Source organism: Pinus tabuliformis, chromosome 3_1 (assembly GCF_031772625.1).
Source record: "Pinus tabuliformis cultivar Carrire ecotype Pingquan chromosome 3_1, CPIR1, whole genome shotgun sequence".
Lineage (NCBI taxonomy): Eukaryota > Viridiplantae > Streptophyta > Pinopsida > Pinales > Pinaceae > Pinus > Pinus tabuliformis.
Window position 1 is genome coordinate 511,335,481 of NC_142301.1, and position 24,033 is coordinate 511,359,513.

General features: G+C 43.5%; 1 protein-coding gene across 3 annotated transcripts in view; it reads right to left on the reverse strand.

Moving 5' to 3' along the window:
- LOC149188053 (D-2-hydroxyglutarate dehydrogenase, mitochondrial-like) overlaps window positions 1–24,033 on the reverse strand; it is a 455,451-nt gene that overhangs the window by 308,809 nt on the left and 122,609 nt on the right. The gene's annotated exons all lie outside the window — the stretch shown is intronic.

The window sequence follows — 24,033 nt, forward strand, 5'->3', positions numbered from 1 at the left end:
AAGTGTGGCTGGCTCCCCAAGACCGGTGTTTAGTTCCTTTTTACCTTGTTGTTCCTCTGTGGTGTCCTTGGAGGATGTACCTGTCCCTGCCCTCAGCTCCTGTAGCTGTAATCTCAGCTTCTGGTTTTCTTCCTGTAGAAACACACGTTGGCAATTTGCCACGTGTTTGGCCATGGACAATTCACTTCTGGCCTCCTTGAACTGCTCTTGTAAGGGACCTATGTCCGCCACACCCTTTGACTTGGCTATTTTCATCCACGTGTGTGTACGGACTCTTTCTTCTTCTAATGCAAAAAACAGTGGCACAATAAATTTCTGAGGTATAATTTTGCCAGCCTCTAAAAAGTTGTAATATGAACTCAGACTTGGCTGAGGGCTGGGCTCTGGTATATGTTCTTTCTCCACTTCCTTTGGTGGCTCTACTTCACCCTCCCTTGGTGGTGATAAGGGTGCTTCTCCTTCCATTTCCTCAGTTTCTTTAAGCCTGGCTAAGGTTTCCTGTAGAGCATTTTCAGCATCCTGTAGCCGAGCTTTTTCAGTCAATTGGTCTACTCTCTCTTGCCACGTAGTTTTCTTCGGGCTTCCCCTCTCATAGGTGACTGATATCCTCGAGGGGGACCTTTCCTTGGGTGAAGTAGGGGCATCTTCAATGATGATCGGGCTGCTGGACGGAGGCTGTGGCTTGCTCGTCTTTATCCTCACACTTCTTCGAGCTTTAAAGTATAGAGGGGTCTCCCTCTTTCTCTTCTCCTTTGGCTTAGGAGGTGTGCTGAGGCCGGCCAGCACAGCTGCTGCCTCCCTTTCACGAATGTCAGTTTTCTTCTCCTTGGGTTTCACTTTTTCAGGGCTTCCTGTAGAAGACTCTGTTTTAGTCAATTTCGGGCTTCCTGTAGAAGACTCTGTTTTAGTAATTTTCGGGCTTCCTGTAGAAGACCCTTTTTCAATAATTTTCGGGCTTCCTGTAGAAGCCGGTTTCGACTTTCCTGTAGAAACAGGTGTCGCCGCCTTGGTTTGCTTTTCTGCATGGGTTTTGCTTTTTGACTTAGTTGCGGTCGCTGTCGAGGCACTCTTGCTGATGTGGACCTTCTCAGCCTTGTCCACTCTGCCTTGCAACCTTTTCTCTCTTGCTGTCAAGATGGGTGTGTCATCTTTCTCCTTGTCATCCTTTTTCTCTTGTTTCTTCTCTTGCTTTTTCTTCTGCTCTGTGGTCGGGGTCTTTTGGCCTTTTTCTTTCTTTACTGCGGCCACTGACTCCTTCTCCTCACTGCTAGAAGAACCGAGCTCTTCGGTTAGCATCTTTATGTCCCCGTCCTTTGTCAAATTTCTGAAGTCTTCCCATGAGAGAGGAACCTTGTATGTGTGGAGCGCATCCTCCACAAGGAGTTTGCTCAGTCCATGGTGGGCTACCTGGTCTGGTATGCCTTCTTTCAGCTTGGTTGCACACTTAATCAGAGACTGTAGTAGAAAGTAAGGAAGACTGAGCTTGTTTTCTACAGGTAGCTCCATCTGGTGCCGTAATTCAGTGAGTAACCGAAAATGATACCCGTATACAATGCTAAAGCGGCCTTCGCAGGTGATGTACTTCATAATTTGCAGGCTCACTTCATTCCATGGTGGCAGTAAACTGGTTCTACGAACCCCATTTTTGTCTTCTGAGAATTCCTCTTCTGGTGGAAAGAACTCTTTCTTAGCTTGTTGGCTCAATTTCCTTTCTTCTTTATCCCATGGTAATCCCATTGGGAGCTCCGTAACTCGGCTGATGAATTGTGGGGTGAGTTTGAGGCTCAGACCCCTGAAGGTAACAGTGGCCAACGTTTTAGATTTCAGCCTCAGAGCCTGCAAAAACTCTTCTGCCACTTCGTCATCATAGCCCTGCAATTTGTCACAGAAGGATATCCATTGTGCTCGTGTGAAGAGCTCCACCACCTCAGGATTTTCTCTTAACTTCGCTGAATCAGTGGGCTCCCTTCTGATGAACCCACCCGGCATGGTGAAAAACTGTTGTGTTAGCTGGAGGTGGCAAATGGGAAAGAAATTCGGTCTACTGGGACAGAGCGTAGGATTACGCCTCTGTCATGCACATAATTCACAAAGCTTACCCCCTGCAAACCTTTAACACAGCTAATTACACTGACATCCTGTAGGACGACAGTTCATGCACGGCAGACAACAATTGCAACAATTTTCTTCGACCAGACTATAGACGACGATTCTGCCACCTTCAAAAACCAATTGCATGGAGAGTTCAGGCTTACCTTTTTAATCCGCCACCTTTTGACGTGAGGAACCCGGCTTCCTGTAGAAACAGATTTCCTGTAGGAGCAGCTTTCCTGTAGGAGCAGCACGCGATTTCCGGGGGATACTGCAGTGGGTCTGCATTCTTGCTGTGGCTTTACAGGCGTTCTGATGGCCAAAGACTCGGAGTATCGAACTGCAGAGGGATCCGAATGATCACTCGAGTCGCAAACGGTGAATGATAAATGCATGAGGTTGATAATCTAGCCGATTAGATTTGAATCGGCGGAATCCGTGGCGTGGGGGTGAGCTGTCCCTGCCGGACCGTTGGGCGACGTCACACCATCATTCTTCTGCAAGTTTACTTACTGCCGCATCATTCCCACAGATCCGCCGCCGCCATTCTCGTTAGAACTCGTTTCTCCCCGAGTGGACGGTTCTCACGTGTCCACTGCCTGTTTTTTCCACGGCCACCATTCACACATTCGGCTCGACCAGCTGACTGGCCGACGTGGCCAATCGACTGACCATACAACCGCTCAACCCATCCATTTCACACTTTGCAAACATTTTCAAAGTAAAATTCATGCAATTCGTCGGAAGAAAGGGTCGAGACACTTACCTGTGCAGCCGCAACACGATTGTTCAGGCTTTTGGACGACAATGAGTGGATTTATTTGCTGCTGGTGGATTTGCACAGGCCCAGAGGTTCGTATTCACAAGTCGCTGACGATGGATTTGATGCTTCAGCTGCATGCACCCGCATTTCCATTGTATATGGTGTGCACTCTAGCGGGCTTAACTGTTACGGGACTCCTACAGGATGTCCTGTAACAATTTCTTCCTCCTCGGGTGCATGCTGCACGACGAAGGCAATGGCCCCACGATCACGCTCACAGAGCTCATGGATGGCTGGGATGGATATGGTAAGACATCTCAGCATTTTTTCATCTTAAAAATTGCTTCCTTTTGATAACTCAATGATCTGCTTTGATGGTGCAGGTAACTTCGTTGCATGGCGACAGGGATGGTAGAAAGAGGTGACAGCAATGTATAAGGGTGACAACAGTGGCTTGCATGCGTCCAAACCGATCCTTGGTCGTTAGATCTCCTCATAAAATGAATTCTGGGCCGTCCCGAACTTCTACAGGAAGTTTCCTGTAGAAATACAGAACTTCCTATAGAAAGGTTGCGTTTCCTGTAGAAAGTCTGCACCTTCCTGTAGAAAGTCTGCATCTTCCTGTAGAAGACTCAAGCCATGATGAAATTGTGCACATACCTTGGAGGAGATGAGTATTCTTGGAGGAGGTGCTGGTGAGGTCTCCTGGCAGCATGATAAGGATCTTTGGCTTTGCATTAAGAGTCCTCCTCACCTTCATAGAACACCTGCAACTTGCATGCATTTTCACATTATGAACTTGCTGTCCCTATCTTTTTGCTTATTGTTTTTTTTTTTTTTTTTTTTTGAAAGATAACAGGGGCACCTCAATGAGGTTTTCACCCTTGCCATCTGCCTCAAGCGCCTCAGAGAAGTTTTCACTCAAGGATCTTTTCAAATCTCTTTTTTTTAAAGACAATAGGGGCGCCTCAATGAGGTTTTCACCCCTACCACCTGCCTTGGGAGCCTCAGAAAGGTTTTCACCCAAGGATCTTTATTATTATTATTATTATTATTATTATTATTATTATTTTGGATCTTTCAGGGTATGTCCAAAGCAGAGGCAGAACCCTTCTCTATGACCAACACTGATTTCTCCATAGTTTTGATGAACTCGTCTTGAGAGAGGCTTCCTGTAGATCTTCAAACGATGCCCATTGACAAGCATGGGGATGTCTTCCTCATCAATGGTTCGAATAAGAACAGATCCATTGTCATGGCATTTTTCCACTGCATATTGTCCTAGCCATATGGTTCTCAGCTTCCCCTTGAAATCTTTGTATCTGGAGTCATACAACAAGGCCCAATCTCCCGGCTGGAATTGCTTGCCATGGAGGTGTTGGTCATGCCACACCTTTCTCTGAAGTTGAACCACTTCTGAGTGAAGGAGGGCCTGCATCCGATGCTCGTCCAGTCCATTCAGCTGCAATAACCTTTCTTGTTGTGCATGGTTGAGATCTAGATCTAGCTGAGCTGCCATCCTCAAAGTGTTGTACTCAAACTCAATGGACAGCAAAGCTTTCTTCCCATAGACCAGCTCATAAGGTGTGAAGCCGGTGGTGGTCTTCCAGGTGATGTTGTAAGCCCATGTGGCCTCAACCAGGCGATCTGTCCAATCTTTCCTACTGCTGCTCACCACCTTAGTCAAAATCCCTTCCAATGCTCTGTTGGTGACTTCCACTTGCCCATTTGCCTGTGGATGATAGGGGGTGGAAGTCCTATGCTTGATCTTGTGGTGAGCTAGCAGGTCTTCAATCAAGTTGGATGTGAACTGGCTCCCTTGATCGGTGACCAGCTCTCTTGGGTAGCCAAATTTGTAGAAAATGTTCTCCCTTAAGAACTCAGCCACCTTTTCTTCTGTTGCTGCCTTGATTGCTTTAGTCTCTGCCCACTTTGTCAGGTAGTCAGTGCACACAATGATGTAAGACCTTTGCCTCGAAGGAGGGTTGATTGGACCCACAAAATCCATACCACTTCTCAAATGGCTCAAGAGTCACTTGAGGTTGGAGAGGCATCTCATCCCTTGGAGTCGGTTTCCCCATTCTTTGGCATCGGTCACATTGGCCGATATATCTTCTAACATCTTGATGAAGTGTGGGCCAATAGTAGCCTGCCTGCAGGATTTTGAAGGCAGTCCTCTTTGCTACAAAATGTCCTCCACAAGGCCCATCATGACAGGTGAGGAGGATATCAAAGACTTCCTCCTCCCTTACACAACGCCTTAAGATCTGATCAGGGCCAAGCTTGAACAGATTGCCCCCGATCCGAGTAAATGAGGCACTTTTTCTGATGATTCTGCTCTTCTCTCTTGAAGATAGGTGCAGAGGGAACTGTGCTGAAACAAGGTAGTTTGCTATATCAGCAAACCATGGAGAGAGTACTGAGATAGCAAACAGATGTTCATCGGGCATCTGGTCATCCACTGTTCCATCCTCATCTGCAGACAAATCCAATCTAGATAAAAAGTCAGCAACAACATTTTCTTTACCTGGTTTGTCAACAATGGTCAAATCAAACTGCTGCAACAAAAGTAACCATCTAATAATACGAGCATTCACATCTGGTTTATTCATTAAATATCTAATTGCAGCATGATCTGTATGTACAAAGGTTTGATAGCCAGTAATATAATGTCGGAACTTGTTCAATGCATGGACCACAGCCAAGAATTCTTTCTCGGTTACAGTGTAATTCAGCTCGGCTTTGGACAAGTTTTTGCTAACAAAGTAAATGGCATATGGAAGTTTCTGTTCAACTTGTCCTAAAGCTGCCCCTATGGCTTTGTTTGAGGCATCAGTGTGGATGTGGAAAGGTAGGGCCCAGTTTGGGCCTCTCAAGATTGGGGCTGACACCAACTTGTCCTTTAATTCATTCAAAGCCCTCTGACAATCGCCAGTCCATTTAAACTCCACATCTTTTGCCAACAGGCCAAACAATGGCGAGGCTAGCTTGCTGAAGTCTTTAATGAATCTTCGGTAATACCCTGCTAATCCTAAGAAACTCCGGACATCCCTTACCTTTCGGGGAGGTGGAACCTTCTTGATGAGAGCAATTTTGTTAGGATCCACTTGTAACCCTTGGCAAGAAATGGTATGGCCTAGCACAGTCCCTTCAGTCATCAGGAATTCACATTTTTCAGGACTAAGGGACAGGTTCATCTCAATGCATTTGGTTAGGACCTTTCCCAGATTGGACAATGCTTCCTGGAAGTTGGACCCATAAGGAGTGAAGTCATCCATATAGATTTCCACCGCATCATGGACCAACTCTGAGAAGATGCTCAAGACAGCTCTCTGGAAGGTAGAAGGAGCATTGCATAACCCAAAGGGAAGAACTCGGTAGGCAAAGGTACCCCAAGGACAAGTGAAGGTGGTCTTATCTTGGTCTTCCGGGCTGATTTGGATTTGGTTGTACCCGCTAAACCCATCTAGGAAAGAGAAGAACTCCTTTCCTGCCAGTCCATCCAACACTTGATCTATGAAAGGTAGAGGGAAATGGTCATTTTTGGTAGCTTTGTTCAGTTCTCGGTAGTCCACACAGATTCTCCACTTCCCATTTTTCTTGGGAACCAACACCAGAGGGGACACCCATTCACTATCTGAGATGGGGTAAATGAATCCGGCATCCAACAGTTTTTGCAATTCTTCCTTGACAATGTCCTTAAGGGTTGGATTCATTCTCCTCTGAGGTTGCCTAACCGGTTTACAACCCTCTTTGATGTATATGTGATGGGTACAGACCGAGGGATGGACTCCTTTCATCTCCTTATAGCTCCAAGCAAAAGCATCTGGGTGACTGGCCAACAGGCTACACAGCTCCTTTTCCTGGGAAGGAGATAGGGAGGAGCTGATCTTTAACGATCTCTCAGGGCCGAACTCCACATTCTTGACTCTGGGAGTGACAGGGTTGGTGGCACAAAGGTCCACTAAGGTGCTGGCTTGGGCGTCCTCCACCAATTTCTCTAAGGATAGTGCACTGGAAGGTGGATTCTGGATCAAAGTCTCAATCAAGTCATCCTCGGTTGGGGGGTCTCTTCTAGTGGTATCTAGGGTGCACAAAGGTGCTGAGTACACCTCAACCTCTTCTCCTTCCTCCAACCACAGTGGTAAGTCATGCTCTAAGGAGGGTTGGGCAGGAGGATATAGGACTAGCTGCTTGGACATAGGACCGTTTTTGATGGTCATGTTTCCTGCACGGCAACTGATGTAAGCATCTGCAGTGGCTAACCAAGGCCTTCCCAAAATGAGAGGATATCCAGTAAGCTTTGCCTTGGGTTGCAGAACCAAGAAATCTGCAGGGTATTCCCAAGAGTCGACAGAGACCAAGACATCCTCCACAATCCCTTCGGGAGTCACAGTGGAGCGATCTGCTAGTTGTAGTACTGTCGAGGTCTTCCTCAAGGAACCCTGAAGATTGAGTTTGAGCATGGTATCCCTGGTCATCACATTAATGGCAGCCCCCAGATCAATCAAGGTGTGAGGTATGATGGTGCCATTGATGTGGACATCTACTACAGGACTCCCAGGATCTAGGTACTTTGGGCAGATGACTTGTCCTAACATAAGGTCAGACAGTTGTCCTAAGACATTGATGGTTGAAGCATCTCTCTTTCGCCTGTCTGGGTGTTTAAAACACTTTTCCTTAACCAGTTTGTTGTATATTGGCACATCCTTGATGGCTTGGAGAAGTGGTATTTTTACACACAACTGCTTGAGTTCTCCCAGAAGCTCATCCTCCTCTGGGTTGGGTTGTGTGGTGGCTGTTAGTCTCTCAGGAAAGGGTGGAATAGCCTTTGGCTCACTTTCCTGTTTATCCTCCTCGTCCTCTGGGGGAGGAGGTTGGCGATCCGGAAGAGTCTTTCCAGATCGAAGATTGATCTCCTAGATCTCCACAACATAGGTAGGACATGATGTTTCCCCAGTGTATACCTGCTGGGCCTGTCTATTGTTGGGGTTCGGGTTCGGTTGAGCAGGCATTTGAGGTTGCCTTGGAGGAGCAGGAGGTAATGGTTGAGGTTGAACTGGTGGTGGAGGCAAAATGGCGGGAGGAGTGTTGTACTGGGGCCTCCACCCCGACTGAGGTGCATTCCACTGAGGCTGTGGCTGGGCATGTGAATGATAAGAATGAGTAGTAGGCTGAGTAGGGTACTAAGGTGGATAAGACCATGGAGGAGGCATAGACCAGGAAGGATGAGCAGGGGGACCCCAGGAAGGCATAGGAGTCGATTGGTTGGGGCTGTAATAAGCTTGGGGTGCCCCTTGCATCCCCTGCTGGTAAGGTCTAGGTCCTTGTGGCCTCCTTTGGTTGAGGAAATAGAGACGTTCAGTGGGAGCTTCTGTCCCTTGGTACATAGCTTTAAACCCAGGTAAGGTTGGGCATTGATTTGTGGGATGGTCCTCCTCACAAACAAAGCACACTTCAACCGAATGCAATGGGCATTCGTTCTTAGGGTGTCTCCTTGTACATCTAGGGCAGAAGATAGCCAAGGCCCTCTCAGCTTCTTCCTTCTTCTGCTGGATCCTGAATGTGTCCAGTTGCATGGCAATGGTCTGTCTCACCTCACTCTTAAGATCTTCTAATTGATTTGCAAACTCATGCTTGGAGAAAGGAATACCAACTAAGATAGGGTTTCCTCTACCTCGTTTCCAGGCTGCCCTAGAGTGGTTTCTGAACACAGTCTTGATGTCCTCATAAGGCAGCTGGTAAATATCTCCCCCAGCTAACATGTGAAGGGTATCTAAAAGGTCTTCAGGGACTCCTCGGAGCAGGACCAACTTGAGGGATTCAGGGTCAAGTGTGCACCTGGCCCGCTTATAGCTAAGTTGGAACCTCTCCTCATAATCCTCTAAGGACTCATCATTTCCCATGGTCATCCGAAAAATTTCTCCCTTGGTTTCCTTGGACCTACAGTAGTCCCGGTACTTGGTATTGAAAGCTTGCTGCATCTGAGCCCAAGTGGTGATACTATTCCCAGGTAAGCCCACGAACCAGCGTAACGCTGCATCCTTAAGAGTGGAAGGGAAGAGTTTCAGCTTCTGCTCATCTTCAGTACAGTCATAGGTTCTACAAAGGACAGCAAACTCAAACAGGAAGGTATCAGGATCTTTAGTAGTCAGTCCATGGAAGTGAGGTAGAGCGGAGGGACTAATGTTTTTCATTTTCATGTCTCCATTGGTCTCTCGGATGGGGAAGGCACCTTCTATTCTCTCATCTTCTCTTCTATTGTCAGCCATAGCTTCAGATGGGATGGTCTCTAATTCTTCTTCTGCTATAGGATCTTCGTATATCTCAGGAGGTTCACCTATAGGTTCTTCTGGATCACTGTCACCGAAGAAGAGAGAAGGGTGGTCAGTGATGTGGTGGGGGTGTTGGGTAGGAATTTGCCTATTTTATCTCGGTTCCTACGAGGCATGAAATGGAAAGACTTTTTGATTGCTTTTGCTTTTTTCTCTTTGGTACCTGCAAAACTGAAACAGATTGATCTACAACTAACTATCTTGCTGGAATAAAAATGCAGAATTGAAATGAAAGCAGGAAAGGACTAATCTACTTTGCTCAAATGGAATTGCAGGAATGGAAATGCTAGTCTACGCTTGCAGAATTGAAAGGCTAATCTATGCTTGCAGAAATGAAATTGCAGAATTGAAATGCTAATCTATGAAAGCAGGAAATGTCTATGCTACTTTTGCAGAATGGAAATGAAATAAACTACTTGGCAGAAGGCAAGAGTAAGAAAATAGAAGAAAAGCAACAATTACTAATACTCTGACGCTTCCCCGGCAACGGCGCCAAAAAGATGGTGGGCTCCAGTATTGTAGCAATAATGCTACAACTCCTGGAGCTTCCTTCTCTAATTTTATCAACCCGATAGTTCGTAACAAACTTGGAAGCGACAGTGCTGTATGCACAAGTACTAGCTCTTGTCGCAGCTGTCACTTGGTCAGCTGGCACAAGTCCGCTAGGGCTCAAGCCAACTTCTATATGTTCTCAGAAGAAGCTTTCTAAATGATGAACGAAGGCTATCTCAAAGGAAATTAACCTACTTTGCAAGAATGAACTGAAAGCCAACCAAACATGGAAACCCTAGTAAACCCTAATCTGACAAGTTTAATCTCTATGATGCAATGGTGGGAGTGCAAACTTCTAGAAATGATGTCATTACTTCTAGTGAGATGAGATGCATGAATTTAAACTACTTTCATTGAAGAGAACACATTTTTGTATTTTTGCTCAAGTGGGTGGAGTTATTGTGATTGTGCTTCTTACTAGTTCTTGACTGTGCAGGGGTAGTTCGAAGGGAAGGAAGGCTTGGGAAAGGTCAGGATGACTCTAAGAGGTTCCAGGGGATCCCTCACATCAGTCCACAGGAGTCCACAACGTTCAGGTGCTTGGCAACCGTGTTTGCAGGCTTCTACAGGATGTCTGCAGGGGATCCTACAGGAAACTCGGGATTTCTACAGGATGTTTGCTAACTTCTACAGGATGTTCTACAGTCGGAGTTTTGGGTGATGGAGGAGTGAAGGAGCTGTGTGGATGGATGGGTGAGATGAAAGAGGAGCCCGAGATGGCCTATGGACAGAGAGATGAGGTGGAGAGAGAGTGGATAGAGCTGGTTGGTCGATGAGGCAATGGAAGGTCAAAAAGATTGAGCAACGTGGACAGTAGAAGGGTTCGAAGGCAAATGAGCTGAACAGAGGATGAGTATGTGGCTTAGGCACGGTTCAGAAGGATAAGAGCACGATGAAGTGGTGCTGCGCAGTGTAAATGAAACAAATCACCCTTATCTTGCATGTAAGCGAAAGTTCACCAACCTATTCTAACTATTTTATTAGGAATCAAAGAACAGCAATGTAAGTTGAAGGGAATTCGTGCATGATGCTGAATAAAAGAGTCATTACTCAAGATAAAATCGCATGGACAATTCTTCAATCGAAAACATTACAACAATACTTGCATGCATACGTTAAAACAGTGTTTTTTTGGCAGTTGGCACGGTCTACACTTCCGGTCCCCAAACAGAGGTGAAAGTGAGCATGCATTCAACCTTTTTGAACTCAACTTAACTTCAATCTCCCTACGCTAATTCTGAACTACTGAAACAATTGCATTCATGTAACTAACCTACATAACCAAACCGAAACAGTCAACTCAGCAAACTGTATTTTTCAAGTGCAAGTAAAGGAAAGAAATGCAATGATAAAAGAAAGACAAGTAACAATACAAAGGAAAGGAGGTCTATTGCTCTCAGGTTGGGCCCTAACCTGAGAGCTATAGCTCCCCTAAGAACTCAGAATCGAATCCAAATCTGACTGCCTTTATTAAAATATCATAATCATGAGTCTAACAACATGCCAAAATTGGCTTACAAAGAGCAAAAACAGAGCTACAGCTCGTAATCCAAAATCTATAACAAAAGTTCAAGAGTCTCATCGAAGGCAACAACCTTAATATTTATACATGATGAGGGCCAAGCTGGCCTCCTCAATTAGTGGAGCTTGGCTGTCCAACTGAAAGTGAACTGTTGTTCCTGTAGAATCCGTTGGCTGTCTTCTAGCTCGGTGGTGATAGTTGTTGGAGCTCAGAGTTGGGGTGGAGATCACGAGGGAGGCCATTCAAGGCTGTGGACAACCTCCCTATAAACCCGCAATGCCACCTTGGCTGTCTCCTTGTCTCCATTTGCGTGGTCTTTGCTCCATTTAATGCCAAAAAACCTGAAATCATCATGTATTAGCTACGTAGGCATAATGACTGCCCTTCTTCCTACAAATAACACGAATATACTAAGAAATTATGCATAAGTGATAAAAAATGAAGGGTTGAGCAAGGTAAGTAGGCCAAATGAGCCCAAATTGTTACCAAAATTTGGGGCTCATCAGCAACAACGCTCTTACCTACCCACCTTATGATTATGTATTCAAATCACTTGAGCCTTTAGATTGTGGGGAAGGAAAACTCGTTGAATATGACACTTCACCCTCCCCCTTGCCTCCCTCTTGTTCATCACCTTGAGTCTTCCTCAAGTAAGTCCCTCATCCCTTTTGGTATCACCTCGAGTGACCTTTGACCCATCCTCATGATTATGATCACCCCGTGACCTACCCTCTCTGATGTGACCATCACATCGAGAGACCTATTTGTTGTACTCATTCTTTCTCTCACCCTTCATTCCCCTCTCATCACAACCATATGACATCCCCGAAGCATGATATTATAAACAGTGATTGCGATGAGGAGTTCTCGAAAGTGATCATTCATTCCTCCATTTTGTACCTAGAAGGAGAGCCTTGAACCTCTAGATTGACCAGTTTTCTTTCTCCTAGGACCTCCCTCTACCTCGAATGGAGATCATATTTTCCCACCTTCCACCCGCTTCATCTGCCATGTGACTATGTCCACATTCAATTTGGGGGTTGCTACATGAGTAATCATACTAGCAGGCATATGAATATTGATGTGATGATATGTTGGTTACACTGGATTTATGATTATACTTGGTATTAGCCTTACTATATGCATGTTAGGGTAGGGATGCATTACATGTTCATTTTCTCATTAGAACTAACATCATATGATATTTTTCATGATAGATTAGATTGCATTTAGATAAAGAAAAAAAATTGCATTATTTTATTTCTTGTTGGTTTATGGGCTAACATTAAGCATGGGTGATCATAAGACACCATGAAAAACATGATGCCCTGTGGCTCTAATCTTTGACATGTGCAGATAACAGGTCTATGGTGACCAATGTTGATTTGGGGTAGCATCGGATGTGCTCTAACCATGAAAATTGGTGGAAAGACTAAAGAGCATGAGATCTCCAAGATCTAAAAATCGTTTTGGAAAATTCCATCCGGATGAAAAGTTATTAAAATAATTAATATTTTTAATGAGGTCCTAAGTCTAAACTTGGGAAAATAAAAATATTAATGTGTATTAATAAAGATAAGGATGAGAAGCTTCTGAGAGATGAATATCAAGTCTATTTTGATCTTAGTCGTTGATTAGGGACTTAATCTCGGTCGTTGATTCATCAACAGGAAAATTATAAGAGAAGGCTTGAGGGTCAGTTGGAGATATACTGAGGGAGACCAGTCAGTTCAATTTCTAGAGCGGGGTTTGCTGAGAAATTCGAACTAGAGGTCTGGATTGCAGCAAGAGGTAGCGAGTATGGAGCAGAGAGGCAGGGACAATACCAGAGGATCAACGCAGAGGTCAAAAAGGCAGAAGTAGAGCAACTCAGGAAAACACAGAGGCAGCAGGACTACGCAGTCACTGGGGGGCCTGCATGGGTGACGCGAAGAGGCCTAGTGATGACACAGAGAAGCGCAGTGCTGACACAGAGGGTCTGGGAGCTGCGCAGAGGCTAGTTGGTTTGACGTTGAGCCTAGGAGAGGTGCCAGAGAATTTATCTCAGTCGGGTGAGCCATTTTGGCACCCAGTGTACTCAGAAAAGATATCTAATAATAAAATCCTCCTCTGTTGCACCGGTTTTCCTGCATTGGGTTTTTCCAGGGACAATTGTCTAAAAATATCTGTGTTGATGTGTTTGATTCTTGTGCATATATTTGTTTTTGTATTATGGTGTGATATCTGCAGCAGAATTTATTTTAATATTTATTGAAGGGTTTTCCTAAATAACTTATTGAAAATAAGTAGGTAAAATAAATCAGTTGCTGCAGTGATAGAATTTTCACATGGTATCAAAGCAAGTAATCAGAGACAAGAAGGGAAAATCAATTATGGGTCAAGACCATGATGCAGAGGCATCTATGTCAGGAGACTCACGCAGATTTTCAGAAAATTGCACAAGAGACAGTGATTTCGATTTCTCTATGTTGGCTTCCATATTGGAAGAAGAAGTTGCTTGTGTGACAAGCTCTGCATCATCAGAGGTATGGTATATAGATAGTGGAGCCTCCTGGCATATGATAGGAATCCAAGAATGTTTCTCAGATTATCAGGAGGAAAGGATGAATTTTCAGATCACCATGGGGAATAAGGCAAAGTGTACTCCAATAGGGAAGGGTACCATAGTTTTTCAAACAGAAACAGGAGAGCGGTTTCGTGCTACCAATGTGTTGCATGTACCAAGATTGGGGATGAACTTACTTTCCGTATCGCAACTTCAAGGCAAGGGCTATGACGTTTTCTTCATCAAGGAGAAAGTATATGTCAAACACCCGAACTGGAAAAAGAAAGTGCATATCAGAATTAGAAGTAACAGGTTGTACATATTACAATTAGAATGACCAATGGCACTAATAGGCAGTAATGAAAACAAGGATTTGAATGAACTATGGCATAGAAGAATGGGACATTTGCACCATGGGGCTGTGAGAATTCTCAGGAAAACCGTAACAGGAGTTCCAGATCTTAGTACAGAACAAGATGATGTACGCAGAGGATGTGCTTTGGGCAAGTATGCCAAAGCAGCATTTCCTAGAAGTAAAAACAGGGCCAAGAGTGTACTAGGATTGATACACTCAGATATCTGCGGACCTATGTCCACTAAAGCCCTTAGTGGTGCCGAATACTTCATCACTTTCATTGATGACCACCCAAGGAAAACTTGGATTTATTTTCTGAAAACCAAGGATGGGGTTTTCTGTCGATTCAAAGAGTTCAAAGCTCTGGTGGAGAACCTGATAGGGAAGAAAATAAAAGTTTTGCACTCAGATAATGGTGGAGAGTATGTCCATAAGGACTTCACTGATTTTTGCGCTGAGGAGGGCATCAGAAGAGAGTGAACAACTCCTTACAATCTAGAGCAGAATGGAGTAGCAGAAAGGAAAAACATGACTATCGTGGAAGCAGCTAGAGCCATGATGTATGATCAGGATATGCCAAAATTGCTATGGGCAGAAGCATGCAACACCGCAGTCTATGTCCAGAATGGAACTCCTCATAGGGCATTGGCAAGATTACTCCAGAGAAAGTCTTCACCAGAAAGACTCCTGAAGTCAGCCATTTCAAGATATTTGGGAGCTTAGCATATTGTTGTATACCCAAGGAGAAAAGGAAGAAATTAGATCAAACTGCAGAGAAAGGATATCTAGTGGGATATAGCGAGAACGCTAAGGCATACAGAATCTATCTTCCAGGAAGAAGGAAGGTAGTAGTTCGACAAGCTGTGAAGTTCATGGAAGATAGGGCCTGTTGACCTCTACTGGTCAACTACCCATGCAGTGCACCCCGTTTTTCTTGACAGAAAGAAGCAGCACCTGATCAGCATGTCCGTGCCATCCTGCCATCATCAGCAGCTTGATCTTTTTGATTGTAAACCCAGTCTGCATGTATTAATTGTAAATAATCTTAGCAGACATGAGTCATGTATGTAGTTTGCCTAGGTGGACCTAACTTTCTGATGATAATCTACGTCCCGGAAGGTTTTTCGTCTCACCGATCCACGGATCAGCAGAGTTTTCCTTCAAGCCTGACCCCAAAGCCGGGATTGATTTTGTCATTAGAACTTTAGGAGAATCCTAGTGTGTTGATCTGCTAGATTACCGTTGTGTCGCAGAGCTGGGTGTTTTGTGAGGATCTGTATTAAATGGGTTTGTCCCTTAAGATGTAATTTTGTAAAAGTCATGATGTAATGTGTCCTGAGGGTCGAGAAATGTTTTAAATCCCCTCATGAGTCCTAAGTCCTAGGTCCTAGGTGATGTTTCCGAAAGCTTAGTTCAGTGATCCATTTTAAATGAATTAAAAAATTAAAAAATGAAGCAAAAACCCTAACTAATAAAATAATAATATTTTAAGTTAATAAATCGACAGATGAGATCAAGAGATGTCTTGATCCTCATCAACGGTCGAGATCATTTCTACATGGATCACTCGAACTAGCCGTTAGGATCATTTCCTTTATATAGGGTCTTAGTGGGTCATTTCAAGGCATCTGATCTGTGAGTCTGTACTGAAAAAGCTCTCTTGTAATCTGATTTTCTGGTTAATAAAAAGACTTTGGGGTTCAAAACTGGCTGGTGTTACTCTCCGGAATTGCTGTGAGATGATTGTTTTTCTGCATATTTCAGTTTTCAGCAGTTAATAATAGCTGGTTTTCAGAGTATTGTGAGTACAGGTATCTTGCTCACGTGCTAGGGTTTGAATGTTGTAGGGTTTCTGGAATAATGGCAGGTATCTCCATTATTCCTTGAAATCTAGCAGCATTTCTTGCCCTCTTTACTGATGTTTGCTTGAGGTGTGCAGGAGATCTTTAGGTAAAGGGTACAGGTGGGCGTTTGGGGAAGTTCTAGGCTGAACCAGCCGACTCCCACAGGCTCTTCTGTGCAGAGCCCAGCTGATTGTGCCCTGGGTTAATCATTAAGAGTTTCTTTTCTGTTTTACATTGAGAGATTTTCTTTCTGTTCACAGTGAAGTTCAAAATTTCTGATATATTGAAAACAATTACTGTGCCTATTGATGAATCTGGCTGTTAAGGGGCCATATCTGTAAATTAATCAGCTGTTTCAGGGTTTCAAATTTATTTTTGGATCTAGGGTTTCAGATTTTTCATTAGGGTTTTTTGTTTTTCTTGAAATTGCAGGTATAGGGTTTTTCTCCAGAGGTTTCTGAATGATAAAAACAGAAAGTTTTGTGATCAGGTTGCCAGATTTCAATTGTTATTACGCTTCACTGTTGTCATCATCCTCAGCTTTTTCAACCGCTTGTGCACCTACTCTTACTGGGACCATTCAGCATCATTATTATTTCGATTTGCAGTCTCAGATTCTATCTATCACTTGTCTGATCACATGCATACGAAGTTTCGAAGATAATCAGTTGTTGGCTGGGTAAAAATTTTCTCTTGGGCGGCTCTCCAAAAAGAGGCATCGAATGCCAGGCTTCTGCGTAATATCAAATGCTGGGTGTCTATGCACCTGAATCACCTAGCGTCCACCAATGAGCACGCAATTGTAAAAAGCCTTCCGCGTTCTTCCTATTCACCTGAGTGTGAATCCGATGCCCAAACCTGCGTTCTTCATTTCTGCTGCAACCACGTCCTGCCACACCTGCAAACCCTGCAAAAAAAAAAAGCGATTTTAACTTCTTTGTGGCCGCCGACAGAGAATCGATCCACCATTGCCACGACAAAGGGCAGTTTTCTGTGTATTTCAAGCTCAGGGATCAATACGTATTCTGTCCAGCGAGAGATCAACAAAGTTTATCTATGCGCAAACCCTCAGATTGCAAAGACCAGGCGTCGAGTTCTCCTTATCCACCATCGAAGATCTGCAAACGAATTTCTATCACGCGCCTCAGGTAACATCGTTCAGCATACGCAGGTAACGTTTCACTGTTCCACGCATTAGTTAGGGTACCGTTCTGCGCCTTCGTTTTCTCAACAAAACTCGTGGTTTAGTCTTCACGTCAAGAGCTTTATCGTTTTAGATTATGGTAGGTATTAGTTTTTGTTTTATTTATTTCTTTATATTATATCATGAAAATCAAAAAATGTGATTCCGCCCCATTTTTTTTTTAACGTAGTTTTTTTTTGTTTTATTTAAATTTTGGTTAAGTTACATTTTAGATTTAATGTTTTATTAGATTTTAATTTATTTAACTTTTATTTTGTATAGTTTTTAATTAGTGTATAGATTTTAAATTTATGTTTTATATTTTAGTTTTTATTTAGATCTTAATTAGATTATATTTTTTTTTTTAAATATAAAAAAATAAAAAATAAAAATATAAAAGGATTTTATTCAGTTTTTAGACTTAGGGTTATATTTTTGTATAGTTAATTTTCTTAGATTTTAGTTGTAGAATAGATTTTAAATTTCTTTTTTTAGATTTTTAATTATCATTTTTATAATATTGAAAAATAAAAAATCGAAAAAAAAAAAGATTTTAAATTTTTTTTTGAAAAAAATTAAAATTTTGTGGGAAATTATTTTTGCAAGTCTCAGGAGCTTTAGCGTTATATGTTTTATGCTGAGATGCTAAATTTTCAAGTTTGAGATACGAAATATGATATCTGGTTAATAATTTATGTTTCTCGTGGTGGATTTAAGCATTTATCTTTTCGAAGTTTTCAATTGCTGGATATCGTTTTGGTCATGTGATTTAGCTGATGATAGATGGTTGCTGTTCATGGACCATGTTTCTATATCATTTAAAAAGTAATCATTTAAACATTAGCTCCTCAAGGCACTGGTCTATCAAATTAATAAAATTATTTTAGTGCATCTCGTGACTCGTCTCCCAGCCCAACTGTTTGGCAGTTGGCCTTCATCATATCGCAGGGTCTACCCCCCTTAGCCGTGGGAGACAGGCTTAAACGGAGAGACCGGGGATCAGGGTGACAGCCCCCGGTCTGAGCGTTGTCGTGTCAATCCGCGCGACAACAGGGCCTTTAGAAAATCTCGAGAAATGCCTTCCGGGGAGCAGTCAAAAGATGAGCCATTGGTCAAACCACTTCAACCAACGGAAGCCAAGAATTCTTCCTCAGAACAGGGAGAATCAAAGGATGAGGAGGAGCTAACAAAAGCACCTGCTACCAGAGGAAGAACGAGCAGGGAACTTCAACAAATTCTACGAGATGCAAAAGATTTCATCGGTGCACCAAGAAACAATAAAAGTGAGCGAAAACAGCCGGATAGATATCAAGCATTAGTAGCTCAGGATGGGGAGCCTTCCAGTTTTCAAGAGGTTGCTCAACATCAGGTTTGGTTAGATGTGATGGTAGAGTAATACAAATCTATAATGGTGAACGATGTCTGGGAGGTAGTGCCTAGGCCTCAAGACAGATCGGTGGTAGGTTCGAGATGGATCTACAAGATTAAATACGATGCAGACGGTAGTGTGAAAAATACAAAGCCAGGTTTGTGGCTAAGGGGTATGCTTAGAAGGAAGGAATTGACTACAAAGAGACCTTCGCCCGAGTAGCCAGGAATACATCTATTAGAACCGTGATATCTCTTGCGACATAGATGGGATGGGAGATTCATCAGATGGATGTCAAAATGACATTCCTGAATGGGGTAATAGAAGAGGAGGTATACATTGAACAATTAGAAGGCTTTGAGACACATGAGAAGAAGTCTCATGTATGCAGATTGAAGAAAGCCTTGTATGGGCTAAAACAGGCACCTAGAGCGTGGTATGGTCGAATTGATGGCTACTTGCAAAAGATGGGGTTCGTCAAGAGTGACGCAGATCCAAATCTCTACTATCTGGTTGTAGAGAATGAGCCTCTAATCCTAGTATTATATGTCAATGATCTCTTCCTGACGGGATCATCCAGGCTCATCAATGACTTCAAGAAGAATCTAACCACAGAATTCGACATGAAGGATTCGGGACAGATGCATTATTTCCTAGCGTTGGAAGTTTGGCAGCAAAAGGGGGAGATCTTCCTTGGACAAGGGAGATATGCTATAGAAATTCTGAAGAGATTCAGAATGCACGGTTGTAGACCCATGGCTACTCCAATGATCACCAACTAGAAGAAAATTGATGCATCAGAAGACAAGGATGTTGATCCCACCTTATACAGGCAGCTCATAGGGTCCCTGATGTATCTAGTCAATACCAGGCTAGACATTTGTTACGCTGTCAACACCCTCAGTCAGTTCATGGTGGAACCGAAGAGGGTGCACTGGGCAGCAGCCAAACATGTTCTCAGATATATACAAGGAACAATCGATTATGGACTCTTGTACACCAGGAGTAAGGATATCAGATTGAGTGGATTTACTGATGCAAATTGGGTTGGAAGTTCAATGCATCGGAAAAGTACCTCTGCGTATTGTTTCAACATTGGATCGAGAATGACTTTCTGGTGCAGTAGGAAACAGAAATCCGTAGCTCTAAGCTCAGCTGAAGCAGAATATATGGTCGCAAGCACAACTTCGTGCGAAGCCATATGGCTTAGAAAACTGCTTGTGAACCTATTCAGAAGAAAGATGGAAGCGACCAGGATCATGTGTGATAATCAGAGTTTCATCAAGCTCTCCGAGAATCAAGTATTTCATGATCGGTCAAAGCACATTAACATTTGGTGTCACTTTATCAGACATTGTGTCCAACAAGGAGTTATACAGTTGAGCTACACTCCTACAGGAGAACAGGTGGTAGACATCCTTATGAAGGCCCTTGGAAGAACAAAGTTTGATTATTTCAGGGAGAAGATGGGGATGATAAAGAATCCATTTTAGTAGTAGAAATGGGTATGATGTTGCAGTGTAGATGCAGTGTTGGGAAGAAGGACAAGTAGCAGCACGGATGTAGAGGGAGTTGCCGTGCACATGCAGTGTTGGGAAGAAGGACCAGCAGCAACACGGATGCAAAGGGAGCTACAGTACAGTGTAGCAGTGGCAGTGATAGAGCCATGGGCAGCAATATAGGATGCAGTAGTGCAAAGGATGTTGGGCGAGGAGGCCTAGCATCAGCACAGGTACCGGTGCCGTATAATCAGAGTGATGCTCAGTGTGGAGTATTACTAGAGCACATTCCTCGCTAAGAGGGAGTGTTGATTTGGGGTAGCATCAGATGTGCTCTAGCCATGAAAATTGGTGGAGAGACTAAAGAGCATGAGATCTCCAAGACCCAGAAATCGTTTTGGAAAATTCCATCCGGATGAAAAGTTATTAAAATAATTAATATTTTTAATGAGGTCCTAAGTCTAAACTTAGGAAAATAAAAATATTAATGGGTATTAATAAAGATAAGGATGAGAAGCTTCTAAGAGACGAAGATCAAGTCTATTTTAATCTTAGTCGTTGATTAGGGACTTAATCTCGGTCGTTGATTCATCAACAAGAAAAGTATAAGAGAAGGCTTGAGGGTCAGTTGGAGATATATTGAGGGAGACCAGTCAGTTCGATTTCTGGAGCGGGGTTTGCTGAGAAATTCGAACTAGAGGTCTAGATTGCAGCAAGAGGTAGTGAGTATGGAGCAGAGAGGCAGGGATAGTGCCAGAGCATCAACGCAGAAGTAAGAAAGGCAGAGGCAGAGCAACTCAGGAAGACACAAAGGCAACAGGACTGCGCAGTCACTGGAGGGCCTGTGTGGGTGACGCAGAGAGGCCCAATGCTGACGCAAAGGGTCTGGGAGCTGCGTAGAGGCTAGCTGGTCTGACGCTGAGGCTAGGAGAGGTACCGGAGAATTTATCTCAGTCGGGTGAGCCAGTTTGGCACCCAGTGTACTCAAAAAAGCTATCTAATAATAAAATCCTCCTCTGCTGCACCGGTTTTCCCGCATTGGGTTTTTCTGGGGACAATTATCTAAAAATATCTATGTTGATGTGTTTGATTCTTGTGCATGTATTTGTTTCTGTATTATGGTGTGATATCTGCAGTAGAATTTATTAATTATTTTAATATTTACTGAAGGGTTTTCGTAAATAACTTATTGAAAATAAGTAGGTAAAATAAATTAGTTGTTGCAGTGATAGAATTTTCACATTTCTCGTTACCTCCCGTTCGAGCCGCCTCGTCCACTTATTCAAGAGATCACGTCCCAGTTTGAGCTAGATGTTACCCACCACTCCGTGGGTGATATCCCAAGGAGAAATTTTTCTCCATGGTGAACCTCAGTCGGCACCCAGTAGCCCCTTGCAACCTCCTACTAGCTCATTGTGTTGTTTCTCTACCACCTGAGCCAGCCATGTGGTCCGTCGCCCACCTGTATTGATCGTATGTTTGAAGGTTTGCCTCTTGAATCTAAAGGTATGTCTTGCCATTTGGTAATTGAGTATTGGGTTTACTTATCATGGATACTTCTAGGTATGGATTGATAGGGGGATTTGGCGAAAAGAGTGGGCTTAGTTTGTGCTCCTATCCCCTTGATCACTTTTGGTTGTTACCCTTCGATCTTTGTCCCATGGGATCTCCTTTATTGACCATTTGGTTCTATGGTGGTACTACATGGGAAACCCCGACTTTGCGTGTGTGGTCCCACCCCTTTATTCGAATATATTACTCCCTTTCCACTCACTATACCCCATTCATCATTTCTCCCACCTGCGTGCACATTTCCATTCTGGGTCCACATAGGGTCAGCGTCCCTATCCCCTTGTCCCCACCTTGGGTCAGGCCTGGAATGATGCCCTGGAGGTTGAAGCAGTTAAAAGAAAAAGAAAAAAAGCATAATTGGCCACATTTAATAGGAAATTGTACCACAAAATGCAAAAGATGGTCAGGACAATAATTAGCGCATGGGCAAAAGCCAATGCATGAGCTCTACCTCAATCCATGGTCATCATCCTGGTTCCATAGGCCTTAGATGAGCCCCCTTTATCATTCAGGAAGCCATGATTGTCCCAACACCTGGAGGGCAATGAACCCCCCTACCTAATCTTGATTTGGGGTATCATCGGATGTGCTCTACGCCTCAATTTTTTCACGGAGGCTTGGGCACATGCATTCCAAAGAACCCAAAAACCGTTTTGGGAAATTCCACCCATAGACAATTATATTCAAATAATTAATATTTTTAATGGGGTTCCTAAGTCTAAACTTAGGAAAATTAACATATTAATGGGTATTAATCTAATTGTGGGTGAGTCTTCTAGATAAAGACAAAGATCAAGTCAAAATGATCTGAGCCTTTGATTAGGAGTTAATCTAGGTCGTTGGTTGTCCAACAGGAAGATATAAAAAGGGGCTTGAGGGTCATTTGGAAATACACCAAGAGAAATCAAGAATTAATTTTCTGAAGTGAGAAGTTCTCAGGAGGAAAAATCGATTGAGGAGATTTCTTGCAGCCAAGGGGCAATGAGTGTTGAATTTTCTAAGTCTATCCGTTAGAAAATTAATCTGTATTCCGCTGGTTTATTTCTTCTACTTGTAAATTCTGAACAAGTTATTTAAAACATTTAAATACTAAGATAAACACAATACAGTCACAACATCTACAGATCAACTGAAAGAAAACAAGCACACAAGTGACACCGTTATTTTGGACAAATGTCCCCAGAAAAACCCAATTCCAGAAAACCAGTGCAACTATTCTAGGGTTTATTATTATGCAGTATTTCCTTGAGTACAATTGGGTGCCTAACTGGCTCACCCGACAAAGAAAAAATACATGGCAGCAATACCTCTATATTCGGAAACAGGTATTCAGAAAACCTATCCCACGAAACCCTCTCCCGCACAACTGAAGCTCAACGCTGGCTCTTCAAGCCTCTATGTCAGCCTCCTGCTGACCTGCGTCAACCCCAGGACCCTATGTGTTAGCCCTCTGAGGCACTGCGTAGCCTCTAGGACCCTCTACGTCACTCCAGCAGCCTCTACGTGGATGACGCAGTCCCTCTGGCCTCTGCACTATCTCTGCTGGGCTCTAAGTGGCCTGAACTAGCTGCAGCTCTTGCTCTCCCTGTTTCTGTGTTGGTCTCTCAATACTGTCTCTGCCTCTCTATCTAGTACTCACTGCCCCTTGCTGCTCATCACTGATTCACTTTTGCTTACCAACCCTGCTCTAGCAAAATGAATGACTGATCACTCTGGTGTATCTTCCAACTGACCCTCAAACCTCCTCTTATACTTTTCTCGTTGGTCTTTCAACGGCCGAGATTAAATCTCTAATCAACAGCTAAAATTAGATTTGGCTTGATCCATGACTTTTGGAACCTTCTAAACCAATTTTATATTAATACCCATTAATATTTTATTTTTCCTAAGTTTAGATTTAGGAACTCCATTAAAAATATTAATTATTTTAATATCTCCCAAACCGGGTACAATCTGTCCAAACCATTTCTGGGTCTTGGAGATCTCATGTGCTTTAGCCTGTCCACTAATTTTCATGGCTAGAGAACATCTGATGCTACCACAAATCAACACTCCCTCTGAGCGAGGACTGTGCTCTAGTAATACTCCAAACTGAGCATCACCCTAATTATCCGGCATCGGTACCTGTGCTGATGCTAGGCCTCCCCACCCAACATCCTCTGCACTGCTACATCCTGTAGTGTTGCCCATGGCCCTGCCACTGCCAATGCTGCATCTATACGGTAGCACCCTCTGCATCCGTGTTGCTGTTGGTCCACACTCCCAATACTGCATCTGCACTGCAACCCCCTCTCATCAAGTTGCATCATGCTACTGCATGCTACTACTGCACTGCAACTCAGTTACTGAGAAGTAAGTAACTGATCCACCCAACTTGTCACATCCCTGTCAGGCTAGAAACAC